The sequence below is a fragment of the Phyllostomus discolor genome, chromosome 12 (genome assembly GCF_004126475.2).
Source record: "Phyllostomus discolor isolate MPI-MPIP mPhyDis1 chromosome 12, mPhyDis1.pri.v3, whole genome shotgun sequence".
Lineage (NCBI taxonomy): Eukaryota > Metazoa > Chordata > Mammalia > Chiroptera > Phyllostomidae > Phyllostomus > Phyllostomus discolor.
Window position 1 is genome coordinate 46,378,396 of NC_040914.2, and position 25,437 is coordinate 46,403,832.

The following is a 25,437-nucleotide window of genomic DNA, read 5'->3' on the forward strand; positions in this document are numbered from 1 at the left end:
TATGCTTCTAGTCATAACTGGAAATGTGGTATTAAAACCTTACATGCTCTCTGGCTATCAGCATGTACCTTTGTCAATGCCCTGGGGTTGCTGGAGATTTCTTTAATGCATAATCTCCGTGCTCATATCTCTGCCTGTCGCCCACCCCCCTCGTCACTTACAGATTTGCCCTCTGCTGACGCATGTTCTGTGGGGTCTTGCTGGGATAAAACAGGACATCGGCAGTCCAGCTCCTTCTGAAGGAAGTGCGTGCATGGATGGTTTTCAAACTACCGGCCGTGGACGTAACATTTTAGGATTTGCCCACTGGGAAAACCTGCCAGCCTCACGCAGAAGGAAGGGCTCAATAAAGCTTGCTTAATTAACACCCCTCGCCCTGTCACGCCTCTTGGCTAGCGGTCCTCAGTCCTGGATGCACAGAGGAAAACATGTACGTTTTTAACAGCCTTCGTGCTTCAGAACTATACAGTCTGTGTCTCTGAGGGTGGGGCTCCTGGGTGGTTCCCACGGGCGAGAGGAATCGAGGCCAGGGCCCCAGGCACGGCCAACACGTGTGTGTTTGCAGGAGCTGCCGCACCCTGCACGACCTGCTCCAGTGTACACTGGCCGTGGACAAATAATCAAAACCGTGGTTTCTGCTGAGAACCGTCTGTGAGCTGATTGGTCTCCCTGAGAGAGTGGTGGAGGAGGCAGGGAGGCAGGATTGGTATTGTTAAACATACTTCTGAAGACGGCAATCTATTAAAAACCAGGGACTGTCCTGCTAGAAACTGTGTCTGAATGACATTTGCTGTCCCAACTTTCCAGTGTTTCAGGCAAGTCCCTGCATATGGCGGGTGAACGCCCCGCTGGAGAATGGGCAGGACATCCGGCAGGAGGCACAGGCTCGGAGCACCGTCCAGGGCCTCTGTTGCGGACGTGTCTTTGCAGCCGAGGGAAAGAAGGACCCGGCACGTGGCGTGTCCGTAAGTCATGCTCTAAGAAAACGTGCGCTCGCCGACAGCACGTGTGTTCCGGGGCAGCCTTGCTGAGGGAGGAGGACCCACACGGGGTAGCTCTGCCACTCGATGGGGACCAGGCCACGGCACTCCTGCTTGGCCACAACCACTTGGAGCTCCCGGCTCCCGTGAGGTTTGGTGGGCCTTGCTTCGTTTAGGTGACACAGATTCCGAACGCGTGGTAGAATGGCAATTTGTTTTCTTAAGAAGGTCCTCTCCAACTCTTTGCCCCGGGGGGGGGGGGCTGGAGGGCGCAGCTGGCGACACCTGGGCGTGTGCTCGTTTCTGATCCGTTTTGTCGGAATGTGAGTTCCGCGGGGCCCGTGAGCTTGTCTGCCTTGTTTGCCATTGGGTTCCTAACACTGGGACCAACGTCTGGACTGACAACTATTTACAGCACTGATCGCATTAATAAGTGTCTCTCTTCTGACCGTGTAAGGTGGTGGTGGATTCTACCTTTGCGAACTAGAAGATGGCGTGCAGCGGTCACTTCTGTGCCTCCGTTGCTTCCTGAAAGGACAATGGCCTGGACAGTGTGAGACGAGGACAGGCCATGAGGTACAGAAGGGCCCTTGTTGGGAGGATTAAAGAAATTAAAAAAAAATTGAAGTGCCTAAAATACAATAGCATCTGGCTGCTAATAAATAATACCCATGGGCCGTTTTGTGAACGATGAAATTAAAAAAATAAACACAAGAACGTGAAAGGAGGCAGTTCTGAACGTTTCTGAGGGGCTGCCAGGCCTGGTCAAGCACGCGGGAAGGGGAGAAACCGTTCTGACTTCCCTGCGTCTCTGGCAGGCTGCTGCAGAAGCTTCCTCAGGTCTTCATCCCCCCTCCGCAGCAGTGAAAGTTTGGGCTAGATGACCCCCAGGGAGCCCCCAGCTTTAATTGTCGGCGTACTCGTGTTCCAGGATGCCGGGGGTTGAGGGGAGCTGGCGTCCTGTGTCTGGCTCTGGGCTGGTCCTGGAGCGTGGGAGCACCAGGCTGCGCCAGAGGCCCTTGGGGACAGTCGCTCTGCCTCTGGGTGGAAATTCTCACCAGCAGTGCCGACAGCTGTGGCAGGGAAGGTGGCCTCTGCCCTTTGACAGTCCCACCCAAAAAGTCATGACCGAGTCCCAGAGCATGCGCAAGGCATTAATGATGATAATTAACAGGCCCCTGGCAATTATACCCAATGATGTGTGAGGTCAGAATGACATGCTCTGTCAGTCAACGGTGGCACTGGGAGAGTGGGTGAGTGGCAGAGCCAGGAGTGAGTGCCACCTACTGCAGAATTAATCTGAGCAGGGCTGTCACTCACTCTCAGTTGCCTCCGTGCGCAGTGTTTGAGGCCTGTCAGTCTCCCTGGATGAGGAGGTGGGAGCTGGCTGGGTCCCCACACCAGCCTGGGAGCCCCCACAGGCCCTTGTCTTGTGCAGCGTGTTTGAGCTCCTGGGGCGAGGGTACCACCCTTAGCAGGTCGGAGCCTTCTGTCCTCTGGACTCTCCTGGGGAAGGAGAAGTCTCCTTGCTACAGAGAGTCCACAGTGTCTCACCCTGCAGGGTGCCTTTCCCTGCAGGTCCCCTGGGGGGAAGTGGGGGATGGTGATAAGCCACTGAATATGTGACCCAGCCTGCAGACCCCTGCTCCCCATCGGGAGCCTGAAGTTCTGGTTCAAATTCTGCCGCTTGCTTACCCTGAGACCTCAGAAGCTCACATAGTTTCACTGGTGAGATGCTATCTCCAAGTGTTCACTAATTGCTCTATTTTTATTAACAGTTGGTGGGTCCCTGCCACCTCCACTCCCCAACCCATGCCGTGTATTCCTAAAACAGGGATTCAAAGGCAAACACAAGCAGTTATTTATTTAGGTTTTGTGCTTCCAAGGGCTGGTGTTTGGCCTAAAAATAGATGTAGAAGAGCACTTGCTGGGCCCCTCCCCAGTTCTCACTCTAAGGAGAGGAGAATACTCACCCTGGGTGGAGAAGCAACCTACTCGGAAAGAATGGGGCATCTACCCCCTGCTGCTAGGTGGAGCAGGTGACAGACCCTCTGGGGAGACTGGGGGGTCTGAGGGCAGGATCAGAGTGGGGGACCTGGACCTCACTTCCCATGCAGGCTCTATAGAGTGGGAGGCCCAGGGCCCACACCCTGTCACGGGCAGGCTCCCTGTCAGTGGAGCAGGCCTGGTAGCAAGGAGATTTCGGCAGAGGGGCAGATGCCGAGCGTCCTGCCCTTCCCCGGGGGTGCGGGGAGCACCACCTTACCAGAGCCCTAGAAGGCCGAACTGTGGGGTCAACTGTGGGGATTTCATGCTGGTAAGTGAGGGGAGGGTACAAGTCCTCTGGCATCATGGACACGGTATCGGGCACCAGATGGGGACTGCAGACATCGCTAATATCAGCAAAAAGCACAGCTAAACCACACACAACTCAACTGACGTGCGTGGACAGAAACTGCCCTGCCTCCTTCCACCCTGATGGCTAGGGAGAGAGGAGAAGGCCTGAATAGGTCGACTTGAAATCTGAGCTGACTGTTGACCCAGGATTTAGGGTCCAGATAGGATTCAGCTGAGTTCTGGGCACACGAAGAACGTTGCTTTTCTGCACACAGTGCCCTGGAAATATCACCCCCGTCTCACCTCACTCAGTGTCCTCAGTGTCCTGTCTTCGAGGCAAAGTGCCTCACCTGATGAACTGTTGCGAGGCTCCAATCCAGTTCCGGAGGAAGGACCATGTTTGCTGTTGTCAGAGGAGGGCAGGCTGCCGTTTCCAGCCGGCGCCTGGGCTTCAGCCACTCTGGCCGGGAGAGGGTCAGAACCACTCTGATGCCTGGGGCACCCTGGGGGATTCTGATAAAGTTTGTTGACTGCAAGAAAGAAAATACCTACCAAGACAGGCTTCTGGTGGCTACCTGGACTCAAATTTATTTTATTTTATTTTGGCTCAAATTTAAAAGCAGGGCCTAGCAGCTGCTGCTGCACAAGGGCCTCTCGTGCAAGCCGGGCTCCGGGGAGCGGCCTGCGCGGAGCCGCCTGCCGCGCCAGGTTCCTGCCGCGGGAGCCAGCCCTTACGGAGGGGTTCCTGGAATTCTGTCTTGGCGAACAGGACTGTCGAAGCAAGAAGTGTCCAAACCTGTAGATAATTTCTGTAAAAATGTATTTGAGCCAAAAAGAGGATATACCTGGAAGCGAGATCTCGACAGATTGAGACAATTGCTTCAGGAGCATAATGGTTTGCAGTTTCTTTTACGCATTTGAAATTAAGGAGGGAATGTAAAAGGAAGCAACACGGGGATGGAATTCTGGGAGAGTTTAGATTATGTGCTTTCATGGGTATTTGCTGTGTAGAACGTGCACCCGCGTTTTTGTGTGCATTGTACACGGGGTTATTAATATACCCATTATTGTACCCATGTTATGCAATCATTACACCCCTGTATAATGCACATCCTTATTTTTCCCTCAAAACTTGGGCAGAAAATTGTGCATTATACACGGCAAAATATTGTGATACCCCTTGCCCCACTTGAAGGGGTTTCACTTCTGGTATCCCAAAGGCTTTAACCCAGATGCACAGAAGCAACGCACAGGACGGGCTTAGAACCTTCCACTACAGAAGTGACGTGCCAGGGGCGTGGCCACCTGCCAGGACCTGCTGGGTCAGGAGCGGATGAGCAGATCGCCCTGGGGGGTTCCTTTTCAGGCTGCAGGTTCCTTCCCCCCAACACCCCCCCCCCCCACACCCCCCGCCGCCCCCGGAGGACTGACGGACTGAGACTGCCCTGCCGGTCCCTGGAGCCGCCCAGCTGTAGCCTCATTAGCATCGCCATCGACCATTCCGAGCGGCTCCACTCCAATCAATCAGGAAGGTGCCTTTTGGACCTATCACATGGATGTGGGGGGTCCTCATTTGCATAAGAACAGACCAATCCGGGCTCGGGGGCAGGGACTCCTGTCTATATAAGTCAGCTCCACGGTGGCTCGGAGAGCATTTCCCCTTTTCCTCCGAGGCTGCCCGTGTTCCCGGGCTGGTGCCCGGGTGGGGGGCAGCGGTGGCTCCCCAGGCGGGGCCGTCCTGTCTGCGCAGCCGCGGGCAGAGCGGAGCGGCCCGTTCTAGCTCCAGCGGGCCCAGCCGTAGCACCCTGCGCGGAGTCTCGGGCCCCGAGTGTCGCTGCGCAGCCGCCCAGGCCGCTTCCTGCCCTGAGCGTCGTCGTCTCAGCGCAGCCGAGGCCGCTTCACAGCCGAGGCCGAGGCCGCTTCCCGCCCTGATGTCGTCGTCTCAGAGCAGCCGAGGCCGCTTCACAGCCGAGGCCGAGGCCGCTTCCCGCCCTGATGTCGTCGTCTCAGCGCAGCCGAGGCCGCTTCACAGCCGAGGGCGGGAGCTTCCCGCCCTGATGTCGTCGTCGTCTCAGTGCAGCCGAGGCCACTTCCTGCCCTGAGCGTCGTCGTCTCAGCGCAGCCGAGGCCGCTTCACAGCCGAGGGCGGGAGCTTCCCGCCCTGATGTCGCCGCGCAGCCGAGGCCGCTTCCCGCCCTGATGTCGTCGTCGTCTCAGTGCAGCCGAGGCCACTTCCTGCCCTGAGCGTCGTCGCCTCCGCGCAGCCGAGGCCGCTTCACAGCCGAGGGCAGGAGCTTCCCGCCCTGATGTCGCCGCTTCACAGCCGAGGCTGCTTCCCGCCCTGATGTCATTGTCGCCGCGCAGCCGAGGCCGCTTCCCGTCCTGATGTCGCTGTCGCCTCAGCGCAGTCGAGGCCGCTTCACAGCCGAGGCCGCTTCCTGTCCTGATGTCGCTGTCGCCTCAGAGCAGCCGAGGCCGCTTCACAGCCGAGGCCGAGGCCGCTTCCCGCCCTGATGTCGTCGTCCCCGCGCAGCTGAGGCAGCCTCGCGCCCGAGGGCCGGCGGGGAAGCTGCGAGCCGAGCCGCACACGCGGGCGTCCCGCCGGCGACACCTTCGCGGACGAGCGGACCGCGCGGAGCCGAGTGGGCGGCCCCCTTCTCAGGTAGGGGAAGCGGCTCTCGAGGGCAGCGGCCGCCATCGCAGCGCCACCCAGGGCCGGGGGGAAAGGGGCGGGGCGCCGGTCTGGGCCCCCGCGCGTGGGCCGCGTGGGTGGGTGGGCGTGTCTGCTCCGGACGGCCCGGGCCGAGGGGGACGGCGTCCAGCCTGGGGTTTGCCGTGGAGGTCGGAGGGGCAGCGTTGCGGTGGGGCCGGTGCGGGTCCTCTGGTGCCGCTGGGTTTGTGGCGGCGGCGGCAGCGGCGGCCGGACGGTTCCCGCGGGGGCCGGGTGTCGGCGGGCTGCCCTCGGGGGATTTCCCGCGCGGCTTCTTTTCAAGTGGGCTCGACTTTCTGTGCTTCGCTGGCACGGGTTTTCTACGGGCTCGGGGCGTTAGCCTCCTCGCTCGAGACCCTGTTGTCGAGCTAGACATTTCGGCGTGGGCGTGGACAAGTGTCCCGCGTGCGCGCGGGGTTAGCGGAAGCGCCCTGCGCTCTGGCCTCGGACTGCTCGTCCTTGCCCGGGAGGCGAGCTTCCCAGGGCGCGCGCTCTTGGGTAGGGCAGCTCTGTTTCGTGTGAACCTTTTAGCCAACTGGACGTTATTGTTATTGTTACTGTTTTTGCCCGTGGTTACGGGGTGAAAACTGATTTGAAATTTCTATCTCGTACGGATGGCTCATTTGCTAGCACGTAGGCTGGTTCAGATGCTGGATATTCGGTTAATTTCCGTGGATCTGTTTGTTTATGTGTTGGTACCATGTTGATTTTCACCATTTTAATGGCTTTTGAGAAAATGCTGGTAAGTTTGAAGGTAAGTCGCCACTCGCTTTCTAAAAAAAATGTTTTTGGAGCGCGTTTTAGGCATATTATGAATTTGAGGGTCATTTTCACCTTTCGGAGTGCTGGTTGAAACTGCATTACAGGCATGGTTGATTTTAGGAGAATCGGTAGACACTGTGACGTGCCTTCTCACCCCTGAGCGTAGCACGCTTTCCTAAGTGTTTGGACGTGTTTCTCTCCTGTTACTACAGTTTTAAAATTGTGTCATGCATGTCCTGTGGCTTTCCTGTCAGACTTGTTCTCTAGTGTTTTGTCATTTTTGTTGTATTGAACATGGAATGATTATTACCTAGTTCTGTTTCAAGTGCTTGGTGTGAGGGAAAGCACCTATTGATTTGCACATATTTAGCTTGTAGACTCGCATAGTTATCTTGCAATGATCTCATTACTTCCGGCAGTGTTCTTTTCTTTACAAAAAGTATGGTGAGTTTCCTAGGTGTGTAATCAGCAAAAATAGATTTGTGTGTACTTTTCAATATTTGTACCAATTATTTTAACTTCTTGTTTTGCATTTTCTAGAACTTCCCTATTCAAGACGGTGGCCACTGGCTATTTCAATTTAAATTAAAAATTCAGTGCTTTATTCACACTAGCCACATTTCAGTTGCTCAAAAAGTACATGTGACTAGTGGCCACCGATCGGATGGCTCAGAATATCAAGTGTTTCCATCATTGCCGATATTTCCATCAGAGAGCAGTATGCTAGAGCACTCAGGAGGTATATGGTCATGGTAGTTATGGTGGTGACTTCTGTATAACTTTTGCTTTTAATTGAAATATTTTATTATCTTTCTACATAAAATAATACAATAGTCATCAAGGAAATGCAGCTTACATTAATAATGAGATTTTCTATGAAAAATATAAAGATATATTATTGACTAATATTAGGAGGCATGAGGAAAATGGATACTCATATGTTGCTGCTGAAAATGTTATAGTCAATGAAAAGTGCTGCAAAGAGCATGTGTATACAAACAGATGTAGATACATAAATAAGATTGCAAGAAGTACTTGCAAAAGTATGTGTAAAATTATGTGAGGATGGAGAAACTGTCTTTTTAATTATAGCCCTTCTAATGGATGTGAGGTGATATGTCTTGTGGTTTTAATTTTAATTTCTCTGTTGATTAATGGTGTTGAGCTTTTGTCCCTACTTATTGGCTATTCATATATCTTCTTTGGGAAGTATCTGCTCATATCTTTTGCCTGTTTTCCTGTTAGGTTGTTTGACTTTTTATTGTTGGGCCATATGAACTCTATTTGTTCTGAATATAGTCCTATGTTGTGTTATTAGGAACAGCATGAGCTTTGAAGGGCAGAAATTATAATTTTGATGAAGTTCATTTATCAGCATTTTCTTTGGATTTGTACTTTTTGTATCCAATAACTCTTTGCCTAACCCAAGGTCACAGTGTTCGTTGTCTGTTTCTTTTTTCTAGGATTTTTTTTAGTCTTAGCTCTTACATTTAGGTATACAATCCATTTTAAGTGAGTTTAAAGGTTGTGTTTTTCTCCCCCGTATGGGTATCTAATTGTTTCATCACCATTTGTTGAGAGATTATCCTTTGTTCATAAATCACCTTGGTCCCTTTGTTGAGACTCAATTGACCATACAGGTATGTGTCTGTGTTTGGGTACTGTATTCTGTTTCATTGGTCTCTCTGTCTATTCTATGCCAATCTATAATGTCATAATTACTGTTGTTTTATATTAAGCCTTGAAATCAGGTATTGTGAGACTTCCACACTTGTTCTTCATAAAATTGTTTTGGCTATTCTGTGCTTTCACAAGTAAAATTTAGAATCATTTTGTCCATTTCTACTAATTAAAAAAGCATGCTAGGATTTTAAATGGGATTGTAGTGAATCTATAGTTCAACTGGGGGAGAAGTGACATCTTCACAATGATGAGTTCATGAAGTCATGAAGATGGTATGTCTTGCTTTTTTGTGTTGGGTCTTCAATTTTTCTCAGTGATATTTTACAGTTTCCTGTTTATTGGTCTTGCACATATTTTATTAAATTTTTATGTGTATTTGATATTAATACATCTACAGATATTTTTAATTTTTAATTATTTGTTAATATGCAACTACAATTGATATCTTGTATGTTCTTATTGCATCTTGTGAGCTTGTCAAACTCAGTTATGAGTTCCAGTAGTGTTACAGTCTACAGGGGGTTCCTCCCCACCAACCTGGGTTCGTTTTGCCTGCCGCCTGAGGAAAGATGTCTCTTAATACCAGAGATCAGTGAAAAGGAAAGGAATTTATTATTCATTTGAAATAACACAAACTAAAGTTCCCCACAAATGCACACAGTCCACCCAGTACCCTCCATGTGGCAAAAGGGAGCACCTCCAAAGCCTCATGGTCCTGACTCTCACCCAAGCCTCATGGTCCCAACCAAGACACCAAAGCCACGTAGTCCTAAACAGACTCGTGGTCCTAAAAGGAGAGACCCCAAATGGCTGCCTTGCTGGGTTTAAATCCCAGCGCCAATCTTCCTCTGCAGCCCCATCTCCGGCTCCTCTCACAATTGGCCACAGCTGCCAGCATTCTGGGCAGGCGTGGCCCTGTGGTGTGGAGCCAATTATCTCCAAGCTCTTCTGGACCCTGTTACAAATCCCTATTTGGGGCTCCCCTCTTGGCTGCACCCTGTTATAGTAGCTCCTTTGTAGGTTCCTTAGCCCTTTTTTTACTTAGGGAAATCATGTCATCTGCAAATAGAGTTTTATTTCTTTACTACCATAGAGAGTGAGCCATCTGCAAGTCCATCAATATGTAGGAAATGGTTAAATAACACTTTCACATTCTAGGATATTACGTGGACATTACAAATGCTTACAAAGAGGGTTGAAAGGAATGGAAAGTTGTGTGTGACATCATAGTAAACAAAGAAAAAGATTTGCAACACCTGGAAGATAAGGCATTGTTAATATTCATAATATGCAAAAGCATCTACAAATTAAAAAACAGAAGAGAACTAAAAGACAAGTGCCCAGTTATAAACATGGCAAAGCTATCACTTGGCAATTCCTAGACAAGAAAATCCAAATGGTCAATAAACTTAAGAGAACATATTCAACCTCTAGGTATTGGGAAAGTAGAAGTTAAAATACAAATGAAATGCCATGTTTTAGTCATCACGCTGACAGAAATGTACAAGTGATAACATTAAATCCTGACAAGGGTGCCAGGTTCTAGGCACCTCGTATGTTGCCAGCGGGAATGGGGTTTTTGGTTCAGCCTTTTGGCAAAGCAATCTCAGAGTATTAAAGTTAAAATATGCACATCCTTCGACTGAGCAATTTTATTTCATGAGACTATCTTATAGAAATAAAAGCATTTTTTAAAAGGAAGGGGCAGAGGAAATCTTCTGACTGTCCATTAATAGAGGAACAATTGAATCCATTGTGTGTGTGAGACCTACGGAATGCTGTGTAGTTATGAGAGAGAGAGGGGCCTGTTTCCCCAAAGGGATGACTATGGTAATTCACTGAGAGGAGAACCAGCCACAGAAAAATGAAAATATGTGATAAATGTGTAAGAGTAAAAACTGATTTTTGTTAAAGCTTTCTTTTTAAACTTTTGTTAGATCAATTTTTTAATTCTTTTCCCCTTTCTCTCTCTCTTGCTCTTTCTGTGTGTGTCTTTCATACTTTCTTTTCTCTCTCTACAATATCCATTCTGTGTTATGGACAAAAATGAGGTAATAGAGGGGATGGTACATATAGGCTGTTAATATTTTTTAGGAGGAAGTGAAGGGAATGAGTTAGGTTATTAAGTTTTTGTGTACCTGTTTCTTATCACTAGTTAAAGGGAACACAGGGTGATATTATAATTTTGGAAAAGGGATCTAATAAAAGAAATTCTAGGACATGATTATGCTCTGAACTCAGTATTTATTTATTTTTAAGTGTAAGTAAAAAAAGATAAAAGCCCCAAAAGTGTGGGAGTTTGCCTCTCATGAGCAGAAGTATATTGAGGAGTTTTGCTGCTTTGTACAATTCCGTGCTTTCCAAATTAAAGTGAAAGAGCATTAATTCTAACTGTTTAGAAAGTGTATTAATGAAGTTAGTTTGCCCATCCGCCTTCACTCAAGGGAGATGTAGATTTTGCTTTTTTGGAGGTGTCTCTGGGAGTGAAATGCTGAGCCCAGTTGCCCTGGTGGTCTCCCACATTCAGAAGGAGCACAGCTCTCCCTGGTTTCTGGGGCCGAGGGGTGCTCCAGGGGAGCAGGGGCTGGCCTGTGGTGGCAGCAGAGCTCTGGCAGTGGCTCATCTGTGCGAAGGGTTTGTGTGGGTGTCTGTGTCCTCATCTTGCGTCAGTTCTGCATCCAGATCAAGCCGGAACCTTGCCTCCACCATGGGTCCACCTGTCAGCTCCAGGAGGTGGCTCTGAAGGTCTTGGCCGTGAAAAGGAGAAGTTGCCCATAGTAGAGGCAGGAAGGCAGTTAGCATGGTTCGAGGTTGAAGGAAGAGCTCTGTGGGTTTGGGCCAGAGCCCATCCTGTGGGGCCAGCAACTTCTGGAGAGACCCCACTTTGGGAACCTCCCTTTCTGGTCACAGATGAGTAACTTCCACCCTGGCAATAAAATGGGGAAGGAGACAGTAAATAAGCAACGGGCAAAATTAAAACCAGTAATGAGCTATATGAATATTGTGGTGAGATGATATTGGAGACATGTTTATTTGGGAGCATGGCATGTTCTGGGAAAACATAATGGCACTGTGGCTGCTCGTCCAGTTTTTCTCTGCTTAGTTTCCGCTCATTGGCCCTGAAGGCTGGCAACAGCTGCACCTGTGCCCGGATGCTTTTATAGCCTTGGCGGGGAGAGGCAGGCACATCGCAGAAGGAGGCTGAGCTCCAAGCGCTCTCTCAGAGTGGAGGGCAGGGCGAGAAGGCCAGGGCGGTAGCCCCATGAGTCCCCACTGGACCACCAGAGCAGGGGGAGGGAGGTCGAGTTGACCAGATCCTGCTCATGGCAGGGGTGTCCCTCACATCATGCCAGAGACACTCGTCCTGAAACTTCACCCCTGAGGGGCGATCCTGCACATGTGCGTGCTTCATGAGTCTGTGCTGGATGGGGTAAAGCTTTTGGTATGTCCTGCACCCCCCTAGTGAGATTCTGTGCACCTGAGTCAGGGCCTGGACCTAGGTTTGCTTCTTGCCTGGGGCTCTGGGAATGCCTGTCAGGTCCAGCTGGCCTGAGGCAGAGAGGGGACGAGAGAACAGCTGTAATGGGGATTAGACAGTAGAGACGCAGGGGCCTACGAGGGAACTTGGGTAGGATGAAAACTGCCTCAAAGTTCGTGACCAGCCAGAGCTGTGTTAGGGGAAGGACCCCTCAGAGCCCGCATGCGCTGCAGGAGAGGTGCCAGCAGGTCACGGAGCGGGGCGATGTGTGTGTCTCAGGCAGGTTCCAAGCCTCCGACACGACAGGACAAAGGAGGAGGCGTGGCAACGCCCGCACTCTGCAGAGCACGTGGCGGCTGGCACAGTGGTTTATCAGAGCAGAGATGCTTGTAGCCTCAGACTGGCTTCTCCTTTCCGTGGGGTGGGCCCAAACCTGGCTGGGTGGGCAGCCCTGGGGCTTTCTGTGCGGCATTTTGTGACTGTCCTACTGTGGGTAGGGGCACTTCCATGCCTGTCCATTGCTTCTGGACATACTGCAAGAAAATGCTTTTCTAATGGCAACTTTTAGCTAGATCTCGGATTTAATCTTAATCAGCCCTCTTCACACACACACACACACACAAAGGTACACTGTGCTGTGAGTGCTTTTCATGGACAGCTTTGATTCAGCCTGTCTGAACTGTGGGTGGGGTCTAGACACCGCTCGCCCCCCCCCCACCCCCACCCCCGCCGCCTCGTTTACATGTGGTGGAATTCCACTGCAGTCAGGAAGCTCTAGAAATCCTCTGAGCCGTTGCTCCGAAGTAAAAACAGGACAGGCAACGCCAGAGAAGGGAAGGTGACTGTGCATAGTAGGGATCAGAGCCTAGGCTGAACTCTGTGGGGAAACCCTCTGTCCTCTTTGACGCTGTTGCCTGTCTGTGGCTCCCCAACTCTGCATGGAGCTCTCTCCAGCCTAGGACTATGCTGTTGTCTTCTCTCGTAGTCCCTGCTTATACAGCCCAGAGCTGAGGTGAGCACATAGCAGCTGCTCAGTAAAGTGCCTGTTGCTCTGCTCAGGCCCTGTTGAATGGGCCTTTGACAGGCCACGTGCCCAAAGCTAACTTTTGGCTGAGCACTGTGTGTGTGCACGCACACATGCATGCACGTAAGCCTGTGCACTTGATCGAGCTGTGTTGGCGTGGGCCCATTTCCCCCACAGGGCTCGGGGCATGACGGGCCATGGATGTCCCCAGGATGGTGGCCCACAGAAGAACACTCTCTACATGCTGCAGGCAACATCCTGTGAGTCTGGGCCACGGGAGAGAGTATCTGGCCTGTTGGCTGGAAGCTGAACTGATAACTGACATCAAGAGGGAATTGGCTGTTTTGAGACAAATGCTTCCAGATGCCAGGATCACTGGGTCCATGTTACTACCCAGATGGGTCTGGGTGGGAGCCAGAAAAGTAACAGCAGTTGATAAAATCAGAAGGGCAGTCAATCATAAAGCAGTTAGCATGGGCAGGTTGCTGGGAGGCCAGGCTTGCTTGGGGATAGGCTAACAGTGCCGGGGGGTGCCAGGGCCTCAGAGGACTGGGGAACTCGATCGTCTGTCCAGTGGCAGGCAGTCTGAGCTCGGGGCACTGGTGTTTGGTGCCGTAGCGGGAACCTGCCCCCAGCTAGATACGGCCCGGCCATGTGGGGTTTGGAAAGCCTCTGACAGAATCAGGTTTTCTATGGAGATTACAATTGACGACTTGTTTCCTGGTCCCTGGGAAGCCTTCATGGGCAGGGACTGTGTTGACATGTCTGTTTCCAGATCCAGCTGGAACCAGTCAAGGTAAATGAAAAGCAGGGAAACTAAGTGGAATTGAACTTCTGGGAACCTCAAAGGCGCCTTTCATTTAAATGTGATTCGGGGCATGTAAATATTTTAAGGATTGAGGCAAATGATCTCACATTCCAGGGTGCTGGTCCCACACCAGCATGTTAGAAAGGTTGGGGCAATAAACCAACACAGTTGTTTTTAGGCCACTTATAGCTGATACTGTGTCTGCTGAGTGGAACCCAGAAAAATGTTCTGGACTGATGACCCTCATCTATCATCTTGATGACTGCAAAATCTTCTCAAAATGTCTGCTTGCTTCATTCTTGTCCCTCCAGAGTGCCACATAGTAGCCAGAGTGATGTTTAAATATGGAAATCCGATTCTATGAGCACCACTGCTTAAACCCCTTTAATACCTTTCCACTGAAATTAAAATAAAATCCAAATTCCTATCACCTACAAGGCCCCTGTGAAGTGGACCTGCCCACTTCTCTGGTCTCATCCACTGGCCACTGCGGCTGTGCTGGACTCCTTCCTGCTCTCCACGACGTCCTGTCCTGGGACGTGTGCGCCTGCCCTCCCTGTGCCTGGAACGGTCTTCCCGGCTTTGGCCGTGGCTGTCACCTTCTTGAAGTCAGCTGTCAGCTCGAATCTCACCTCTTCAAAGAGGTTATTTAAAGTAGCCCCATAGTTGTTTTCTGTTCCATTTCCTATTTTATTTTCCTCAAAGCGTTGGTCACTTTCTGACATTATCATGATGGTGCTTTAACTTGTTCACCCTTGTGACTTCTCCCACTAGAAGTTTAGTCTCCCTGAGAGCAGGGTCTGTTTTGTTTGCTGCCATATCCCAAGGTCTGCGCTGCTTAAAAATATAATGGGCAGATGGAGGGGGCGGGTGGACCTTGTGACTCAGGAGGAATTCCAGGTGGATATCATTGCAACGGGCTTCCTTGAGAGGGTTAAATAAATTGGCAAAAGGTCAAGCCAGAGCCATTCTGTCATTGATGCTTTCCCATTTCAAAGGTTAGAGAATCCTATTTCTTCCAATACAGCCCACACAAAGGACTAGCTGCTGGGAACTCATGAGTTATTTAATGGGGGTCTTTTTTTTCACCTTTTATTCAGGCGGTAGGCAACTAGAAAAGAAGTCTGGATGAGTAAACTTTGATAATGAACTTTCTCTTCCCCATGTAACATTGCAATGATGACCACCAAATTTTTTACTAGACTGTCTTCTGTTGCTGAGTAGAACACTAATTTGAAGAAAGTATTTTTTATACACCTAAAAAATGGACTCTCATGAGAGTGAGTTGTTCATTGGCAATGTTGTATTTCATGATGAGATGCCACTGAGGGCTAAATAAGGGCTAAATGTGTTTGTAAATTACTTACTGTAGTGAGTGCCAGGCAAGATGCATAGGTACATATAACAGTACTAATTATTACAGGGAATTATTTCCTTTTTTCTAACATTTATTATTCTTTGATGATAAACGTAATAAAAAAGCTCTTGAGGAACAGTTACAAATGTATAAAGAGACTACTCATACTCTAATCCCACCACCCTGAGATGACTGTTCTAGATGACTTTTTTGTTGATTTTCTGTCTATATACATGCAAACATATGTATATTTTACATGGCTTTAATTATCTTTTATAGACATTTTTTAATTGCTTTTTTTTTCATTTAAAATGATATCCCATAGATTTTTCCACAGGCCATTTAAAAACTCTTGGCACACGTTATTCAATTGAGCCATAATATTTAATTGTACAGACCTGCACTGTTTAACAGAAATATAGTGTGAGCCACGATGTAATTATACATTTTCTAGGAGCTACAATAAACAACTAAAAATCCCAGTAAAATTAATTTTAATAATACTTTTTGTTTATTCTCATATAAGTTTTTTGTCATTTCAATATTTAGTCAATATAAAATTACTGATATATTTTACATCTCGTGAACCAGTTTGAATTCCGCATGTATTCCACATCTCCATTCAGATCAGCCACGTTCTAGGAGCACGAGAGCTGCATATGTTGAGTGGCTGCCATGTTCACCAGTCCAGGTCCGTCCACTGAAAATTAGTGGTGTGATCGTTACACATAGTGGAAGGGATTTTACACTAATTTCCACAGTCCAACTTAAAAGGCCATCTTCCAAGAATAAAAGAAGCCTGAAATTAGAGTTCCAGTTATCTTCTTTCAGGTCTCAAGGTGATTAATTCAGTTTGATAGCTACAAGATATAGCCTCAATTTCTCAAAATGCTAAATGAAGTGGAAAGATGTTGAAAACAATGTTTTTCAAATTATGCATTTGATACCATTTTCTCTCTTTCAAAGATGATTTCTTAGGCTCTAATAGAAGCCAGTGTCCCCTAGTATGTTAAGCTCGTATTCAATACAAGGCAAATGAATCGAACTCGGTTGGGTGGTATTGATTGTGACCAGTGCGGCTTCAGCTCGGGGTCCGTTTGCTCTCTTCTGTGCCATCCTGGGTCCTCCAGGGAAGCTCACTGACATCGTGGGTCTCTCCCGCCTCCCCTTCTTGTATTGTGACAAGATGCTTATCATTTGGTATAGCAGTTAAATCTGGGAGCCCAAATGGGGACATTCCTTTGAAGACTCAATTTTAAAATCTTCTGAATCAAAGGAATTTAAGAGGAAGCCAGTGGGTGCAACTGGTTCTCAAATGATGTATTGCAGAAGCATCCTGACTGTGTGTGAACAAGACCTCACAAAAAAGGGAGATGAGGGAAAAGGGAAGATTATCCTCATCCCTAGGGACCACCCTGCCTGACTGGGGCCCAGCCCAGCAACTCACAGGGCCAGGAGAGCTATTCCAGAGCTCATCTTGGAGGCCTGGTGGCTTATGTCCAACATAGAGCCACCAAGCTGTCACTGGGTGCCTCCCACACATCATGTTCAGGTCTTGGGGGCACAGCAATAACTCAGCAATAGGCCTGTCTTCAAGGCTAGTCATTGAGGGAGATGGACAAGCAGACCCCAAACTACAACTTATTTTCTGTGATGAGAAACATGCCTGAAATGTGTGTGTGGCTTATCCAGCCTGTCGCTCAGCCCAACCCCCAGGGCAGTCCTGTGGGATGGCTTCCTGGAGGACAGGACTGACCAGCAGTGTGACCTCAGGCAGGTTCCTCCCCCTGCGCCTCTGTGCTTATGTGGAATGAATGTGATAAAAGCGCCTGCCTTATTGGGCTGATGAGGGATAATCCCTGATAAATCCCTAACATTTCTCTCAACACAAAGCCGTCAGTCACTGAGTACTGCCTGCCATGACTGATCCTGCTGTTGTTTTATTAGGAGGTGTGTGGGTAGGGTAGCAGGGCCACATGATAGAGCACAGACTTGGCGGTGATGGGAATCGTTTGGAGCGGGGGAGAGACGTGTGCGGATCGGCAGTTTCAAACAATTGCTCTGTTGTAGGGCCGCAGAATTGCCTTGCAGGGAGGCTTTGGGCTGCCATCCAGGTGGAAGTAGCATCTGGGGGACTGGGATTTTATTAGATTGTGCATTATGATCAATATAAAACAGCATTTTTAAAAGATGCATTTATTCTCATTTAATATTTTATTTGTCCCGTCTTCTCCTTATCATTATCATTGTCATCACAGGGCGGGTCTTAGAAAGACAAGGGCATGGGGGGGTTGAGTGTTCCCACTGTACTCTCTCCCCCGGGTGGGAGATGGAGGGCTATGTGGCTGTGGGAGGCGAGGGGCAAGACAACTGGGACCAAACTCAAGTGACACCAAGTAGGCTCGACTCCTATCTCGTGGAGGTCCTGGAAGCTCTGTCCAAATAATGGTTCCATATTTACACAGCCTCCTCCTTTTCCTTTATCCCTGTCATCAAAACTTTGAGGAAATTTGAAAACCACTGGGGTGTTGTACATAAAATACAGCCTCAGGTCACTGATGGAATTCATACCCAGGTTCCTCTGAGGCAGGGCCTGAGCCCACCCCCCAGGGTGTCTGGGCTGTCACTCTCCCCATTCGTCTTCGTGATTGTAAAAATTAAACACATGCACAGGAGGGCTTGGGTGACAGAGTTATGGGGGATATAAAGTGCCTGACAGCATATAAACTGGGCCATCCTGCAGTGGAGCACCCAATCACAGTGGTGCTGAGGGGCGAGAGGTGGTCCTGGAGACTAGGGAACAACAGGCAAATTACAAAGGGAAGAGGGAGCAGAGGGCATCTGCTGGTTGGGCTGGGAGCTGCCTCTGTCCAGAGTTTCCAGGAGTTGGGCTGACATCCTCCTGCTTCCTTGGCCCAGCCTACGGCTGAGTGTACCTCTGGCAGGATGCGGCAGAGAGAATGCCTGCTTCCTTCCTCCCATGCGTACTTCATATGGTGGCAGTGCAGGTGAGATGCATAGGATGGATGGTGCCCCACTTTGGACCACTCATCTGGGAACATGAATCAGGGAGTATTATTCTTTGCTTTGTGGGTGAGGAAACAGAAACTTAGACAGGAGAAGTGGTGTCACTTAAAGATTCTCCTAGTGGTCTTGTCCAGGGTGGACTTTCAGATGTCATGGAGATGTGGAGTGAGATCTTTATGATGATACTGAATGGCAGCTGAGTGCCCCATCCTTTCCAAGGGTCCTTGAATTCCTAAGGCCTGGGTGGCAGTCCCATAGCATCAGAGCGCAAGGAGAGTTGGCCTCATTCTTCCATTAGATCCCGTTTCGCGCACGCAGATCATATACTGAGGTGCTGGAAGATCATGCAGCTACTTGGGTGTTCTGACTACTGACCTCCCTGGCCCTGCTCCTTTATTCCTATTATTCTCCAGCTTGTGCTAGAGGGACTCATGAGGTCTTCACCAAAACATCAGTGTCTTCAGCAAAAACTCCTAGGCTGAACCCTGCTGTGTTTTGAGGCTCTTTATCCTGCAGCTCTGAAATTGTCTCATCCTTGCTGGGGAACTCTCTGCCAATTAGCTTTTGTGAAATCCACATATTTAATAGAATATTTTCAATAATGCTTTTGAAATAGAAGATAGTAATATGCTGTACTCACATGCAGAAGAAATAAGCAAATATAACATGGGTTAATTAAGGTACTGTAGTTGAAGGGTTCACTTTTCAAGCTTCCTGGAAGCCAGAGCTAAAGAAGGCTTGCTGATACAAGCAGTTTGATCATCTTCCAGGGTCCATGGAACACGGTGGTATTATCTTTGCGTGGTTGTTTCTGCCCTGGGCACTTGTAAAACCCTAGACTTGGGGTGACAACGTTGCTCCCAGAGGTTCCTTTTTAGCGAGCTGGGAGGGGATGGGTAGCTGTGTGGTGAACAGGCGAGACTGAGGAGAGGAAGAGATGACACGGGCATTGGTTGTCTTCAGGGCCACCGTAGTCATTCCTCAGGGTCATGGTGTCCTAAACCAGGTGTCTGGAGCCAGGAAGATTATTGGATTACCAGGAAACCTTTATTTCTAAAACATTCAGGGTGTCTTGATTGTGCCCCTGGAGCCAGAAGGCTATGTCAGTTTTGAAGAACCGCACATTTATATACACCTGTGACCACCTTACAGGCAGCAGGTATAGCAGAGGAAGCAACTTGTCTGAGCTCTCAGATGGGAAGGGAGGGGGAGCAGGAAGTCAGCCTCACCCTTCCGGTTCCTGTTCATTTCTTCATTCACCTTCCAGAGAAGGAGGCCTCATGCAGGGGCTTCCCCAGGTGAGCAGGTGGAATAGGGGCGAAGAGCTGGGGAGGGAGAGGGTAGTTGAAAGGAGAGACTCCCCTTGTCCTGTGAAGACGGATGTTACTTTTGCAAGTTTGGTTCTGTAATGATTTCATTTCTTATAAGCCTGAGCTGCAGTAACATGAGCAGCTAAAGGTTATTGAAGGTTTAATGGGAGCCAGGCTCAGCTCCAGGAATCCTCCCCACGTCCCAGGAGGTGTGCTTGCGTCACACCCACTTCACAGACCAAGCAGTGGCGGGTGATTTAATCAGTATTTGAGCCCAGCTCCGGCACCTGCACTTCGGCCACTGCCCTGTGCTGGCCAAGCCAGAGGGAGGGTTTTTCTGCAAGATGATGCTCATATGTTTTCCCATTTTTATTTTCTGCCTTGACTACCAACAATTGCAATGTTTATGCTGCCCCAGGTCAAATAGTTTCACAATGTATGTTTTCATAGTTTCTGTGGCAGATTTCATGTACTCTCAAGTTTCATTTCCTATTATGTTCCTGAATGGTACAAATGATTATTTTTTTCCTTAGCGGCCTCGGGCTGTGATATTGGAACGTGGATGTGATCTCATATAATAAAGTGAGGTGCCTGCTTCCATCCATGCACCCTCCTCCCTGCTCTCCATTATGCTTGGGATGGCCATTCATACTTTAGTATGAATTAGAAGACAGCAGGCCTAGGCCTGCTGTTCTTAAAGGTCCAGTGCGTGTGGAAGTAGCTCTGAGGGTGGGGAGGTGGGAACCAGCGATCCATGAGTTTCAGTTTCTCAGCCTGAGGATTCTTCTGCTGGCCACTAATACAGGCCTCTCCAAATGCCCATCAGGAAGGCACCACTCGCCCTGACACATGCACAGAGGCACAGACATGCCTGCTCCGTAGCCGAGAGCTTGGCTTAGGTGCTGCTTTTCCCCAATTAAGTAAGAGAACAAGATCACAGTGGCTATTTCCCTGGGCAGGGGTCGGGTGGGGCTTATTGCTTTAGAAAAAGAATATGAAGCATCACCCTTTTGGCTGAAAACAAAAAGATTTCCTTGGTTGTTGGAGCAAATTCTGACTTCCTTACAAGCATCTGGATGCACTGAGGGGGCAAAGGAGGGCAGTTGTACTTTTATTCTTACGTTCATTTTTTTCCGGAATGGAAGGGGGGCCCAGTCAGGAACTGGATCCTTGTCCCACATCTCTTGCATGAGAAGGACACACATCCATCATGGAAGAAGGCCAGTGAGTGTGTTATCTGTCTTGGGGGCACTGATTGTCCATGGGCTCAGAAAAAGGTCAGGAACCTGTGAGTATTAATGAATCCAGCCGCCATACAGCCTTTCATGTTTATTAGGGATGGCCACGGCATTTAGCTGGAATTATGGCTTTTGAGAATTGGTGTTTTAATAAGAGGACATCATCTGTTTGCTGTTTTGTGAGAACTAAGTGCTCGTTTGTAAGGCTGTTGGGAGCAGGTGCGGTGGGTAACACAGGTTGATGCTCCTTTTGTCACTGTTTTGTCTCACTCCTGTCAGAACTGGCTCTCCTGCCCGTCTGCATGGAGCTCCCTGAAGAGATGAGCCCTTGCTCCTTCCTCGTGTGGCTAGGGACCCTGAGGTTGCCCCCGAGGTTAAGGCAGCACAACCTCTAATGCTAAATTCAATTACTTTTAGCATTTATGGAAGCTATTACGTGAGAGCGATGGTGGGGGCCCAGTCAGTCCTTAGGTACTCCTGAAGGAGTTGTGGTTGCTGGACAGGGGGTCCAGATGTGCAGCTCTGGAGCCCAGCTCCCGACAGGAGCTGAGGGAGACGCACACAGAAGACCCAGTGGTCCTGGAACCAGTGCTCTGTGGATGCCGAGCTTCGTGGATATCGTCCTGTTGGCTTCTGAGCTGCCCCTCCCCCTGCGCTCTGGGTTCTGCAGAGGGGGTCCTGCTTGGAGATCCTATCAGTGTCCCCAGTCAGCGCCAGACTCACCCCGACACAGACCTCTGCTGTGCCTGGAATTGACACCTGTAAATATTTGTGCCTGTTTTGAAGATTTGGATTGAGAAGGATTTAGATTGCAGGAACACAAATGATGTCATATCCCAAGTTATGCATCCGGTTTATAAATGCCCTCAGCTGTTGCTGCAGCTGCAGATGGTCCCAGGATCCACTTCCAGTTCCTCAAAGCTTCAGTGGTCCCCCAGAACCAGGAGCTCCAAGAGGCCGTGCGTGCTCCTGGGCAGTCACAAGGGTGGTTTTAAATGATAATGAGAACATCCTTTATTTAAATAGCTAAATATTTAATTTTGTTGCTACTGTCTCTCCATGGCAAGAAATGTTCATTTTACTTTTATGGTACTCATATAAATTTCCTTTTAAAATTATTTTTTTAAAAAACTGGGTCATTTTAAAGGAGGAGTGGTAAGTAGATGTAGAACAAGGTGCGGCAGGGATGTGACAGCGCTGGAGAAGGTGTGTAGGAGGTGTGTAGTGTAGGTGCCCACTTCGGGGGCCCTCTTTCTGGCGGAGCCGGCGCTGTATCTGAGTCCTTCCCATGTCCATCCTGCAGCTCTGGGCTGTTACTCAGGGTTTTCTCATCTGTTCGGGGGGATGGCTGAGCCAGCCTCTCACATCACCTTGAGATGGTGATAGGTGGATGAGACGAAGTGGGTGATAGTTGTTATTGTTATTTACACTGGTATTTATTAAAAGACAGCTAAGACATGGTGAGCTCCTCTCTGTGCCAGCCCCTTGAAGGAACTAAGTAGGGATTACCCACATAATCCTCCCCCGGCCAGCGTGAGACCAAGGTTGCCCACGTGTTCAAAACACGGCGTTAATGATGAGGACTCAGGGCTTCTCATAGTTCCCTTGCCAAGAATGCAGGGAGAGAACAAGAAGACAAATATTCTCTAAGTATTTCTACGGAATTAAATTCACATTTCAAAATGCTGGTTTAGACCTGAATTTAACTATCTCCTGTTTTCACGGAACTTGTAGAGAGAATAAAAATATCTGCCCAGGAAAGTGTCTTCTAGCCCGCACCCAGCTTTCCAGTATTCTAAAGACAGAACAGCTCAGGAACATGACCTTTAAAAAAAATTAGAAGAAAACACACCAGTGTATATACTAATGGAAGTTGTCTGTGGGTTTTAGGACCATAACTGCGTTTCTTCTTTTTTTCTTCCTGTTTTTGAAGACTTCCTACTTTACTGTGTTCTCCCAAAGGCCTATACCGTTCACATTGTAATCAGTAAACACAAGGAAACTTCAGCATAGAGCCCAGGTTACAAATTTGCTGACTCAGGCGTCTGAGAGGCCAGCATTACCTTCATGATAATACTAAGACAGAGCGTGCATTTTCCTTCTGTGCCGAGGGCGGGCAACACCGCGAGCACCCTGACGGAGCGGAGGAGCACACCAAGCCGCACTAGCAGCTGTGCTCCTCATGGCCATGCGGACGGGGCCAGAGAAGAGCCACGCTCGCCCTGGAACGCACACTATGCGGCATGTCTGGAGGATGGCTGCTACTCAGCCTCCAAGAGGAAGGAGACCCTGACGCACACTACAACATGGATGAGCCTTGAGGACATGGTGCTCAGTGACATAAGCCAGTCACGAAAAAGGCAAATGCTGTGGGTTCCGCTTATATGAGGCACTCAGAATAGTCAAAGTCACAGAGACAGAAAGTAGAATGGTGTTTGCAGGGCGTGAGTGGAGGGGGATTGGGGCGTTAGGGTTTCATGCAGATAGAGTTTCAGTTTTGCAAGATGAAGAGGTTCTGGAGAGGATGGTGGTGATGGTTGTACAACAGTGTGAGTGTAGTTAATGCCATTGAGTTGTACACTCACACATGATTAAGCTGGCACATTCTGAGTTATGTATATTTTACCACAATTAAAAATAAATGCATACATACATATGTTCATAATAAAAAGATTCTGAATTTGGAAAAAATACATATAGTTGACTCTTGAACGATGTTGGGGTTAGGGGTGCCAATCCCACTGCAGTCAAATTCATGTAGAACTCTGACTCTGTAAAGGCTTAATTACAGTCTTCCCTTGGTGTCCGTGGGAGTTGGTTCCAGGACACCTCACAGATCCCTCAAGGGACCACACCTGTGCAGTCATACCTGTGAGCTGATGGGCCCCTTTGTTCATAGACTAATCTATGAACTATGATTCTTCAGACCTCACTCGTAGGCAGCCGTTTCCAGAAAAATGAACAAATGAATCCTGCCACTTCCAGGAAAATGACAGTATTTGTTGCCAATGGTAAGATTCCAGCTTTCAAGAATTTTGAAAAACTTGTACCAGCCACTGTGAACTTGACAGCTTTCCATTACTTAAGGAGTTACTAATGAATGTGATATTTTTAATATTGTATGATGAATAGTGTCAACATTGGAAGAGCTGCATATCTTATGGAACTGATACTTCTCAAGTGAGCAATGCTTATTGGGACTAAATCATTCAAGGGTAACAGATCATTCAACTAACAAGATAACCCAGTGGAATTTAATGTTGCAGAATACAAAAAGTTTATATTTTTCCAGATTCCACATTAAAACTAACCTTTAAGAAACTACCAGTAGCTACATTTAGGTTTAGTGTCAAAGAAGAACATTTACAATTCTCTAAAAGGGCTATTGACATATACCTCCCTTTCCAACACTTATTTGCGCGAATCCGTCTCTTCTGCAGGGACTTGAACAGAAACAACAATTGGAGCGGACGAAACGTGGAAGCAGACATGGGAGCACTTGTCTTTCATTAAGCCAATTTTGAAAGATGTACAAAAGTGTCCAGTACAACACTTTTGCCACTCTTTGACATATTATGTTTTTATAAAAACATTCTAGTTATGTTAGTACATAGTAGGTTTACTATGCTTTTTAAATAGATTATTAAGTGAATATGTTAAAATTTTCTTAGTTATAATTTCTAATAACACACGTAAACAAAAGCACATAGCCTCTTCAGTAACTTTCAGAATGTTTACATTCTTAGAGTTCTGAGACTCGAGACTCGCTGGTCTAGGGCAGCCATTCTCAGCCTCGCCCGTGCACTAGAATCATAGCAGCTTTGTGAGAATTCCCCATTTATTCCCACCCAGGCTGATTAAAGCAGAACCTCTGGGGACAGCACTGAGGCACAGGCACGTAACAAAGCTTTCCCGGGAACACCTTCTGCAGTCACGGATTAGACTTGGGTCTGGTCGTCATGCCATGTGGCTGCCACCTGGTCCCAGCGGGAAGGTGGACACATTGGGAAAGGCCCTGGTGCCCCTGCGGAGAGCTGACTCTTGTCTGGTGGATGTTCGGTGGATGTTCGGTGTTAAGTGAACACCTGCCTCTCTGGAAGGCAGGTGCCCCATCCCAATTTAAGCAGGAGATGCTGTCTCATATGACAACTCTTTCTTTCACTTCAAATTAGCAGTCGAGATGCCTTGAAAGCACAGTGTGCTGTTTATCTTCTGGGAACCACCATTTTTGGGCCAGCTATTTGAGTGAAAACTGACTATGAATCTGGGAATCCCCAGTGCAGCAGGTGCAAGTAGAGACCAGGACTGTTTATGGGGACCAGTAAGCTGCACTCAGAGATACTGAAGTTCCTTTAATTGGGGGGAAGTCTTTGAATTCTCAGTATACCCATCTGACAGCATGCTCTTGGTCACAGTTAGGGCTTCTTTTCCTTTGGTATTGATTGGTCACTGTATTGCTGGGTGGTGTTCCAGGCCATTGGCCTAAAAGCCTCAGAAGCAACAGAGGGAGGAAAAAGCTTGGCCTGTTTCCTTCAAAGTCATAAGAGCAAAACCTTTTCACTCCGACCACCCATTGGCTAGGGTGGCATAATCTGGAATGGGAGGCCCTGTCACTCTGTTTTCAGCACAGGAAGCAGCCCCACTGTGAGAGGTCACATGCTTGTGAGGCGTTGGCTGGAAGCCTGTTGGTCCACAGGCCATTCTCCCCCTAATGTGGGGTTTC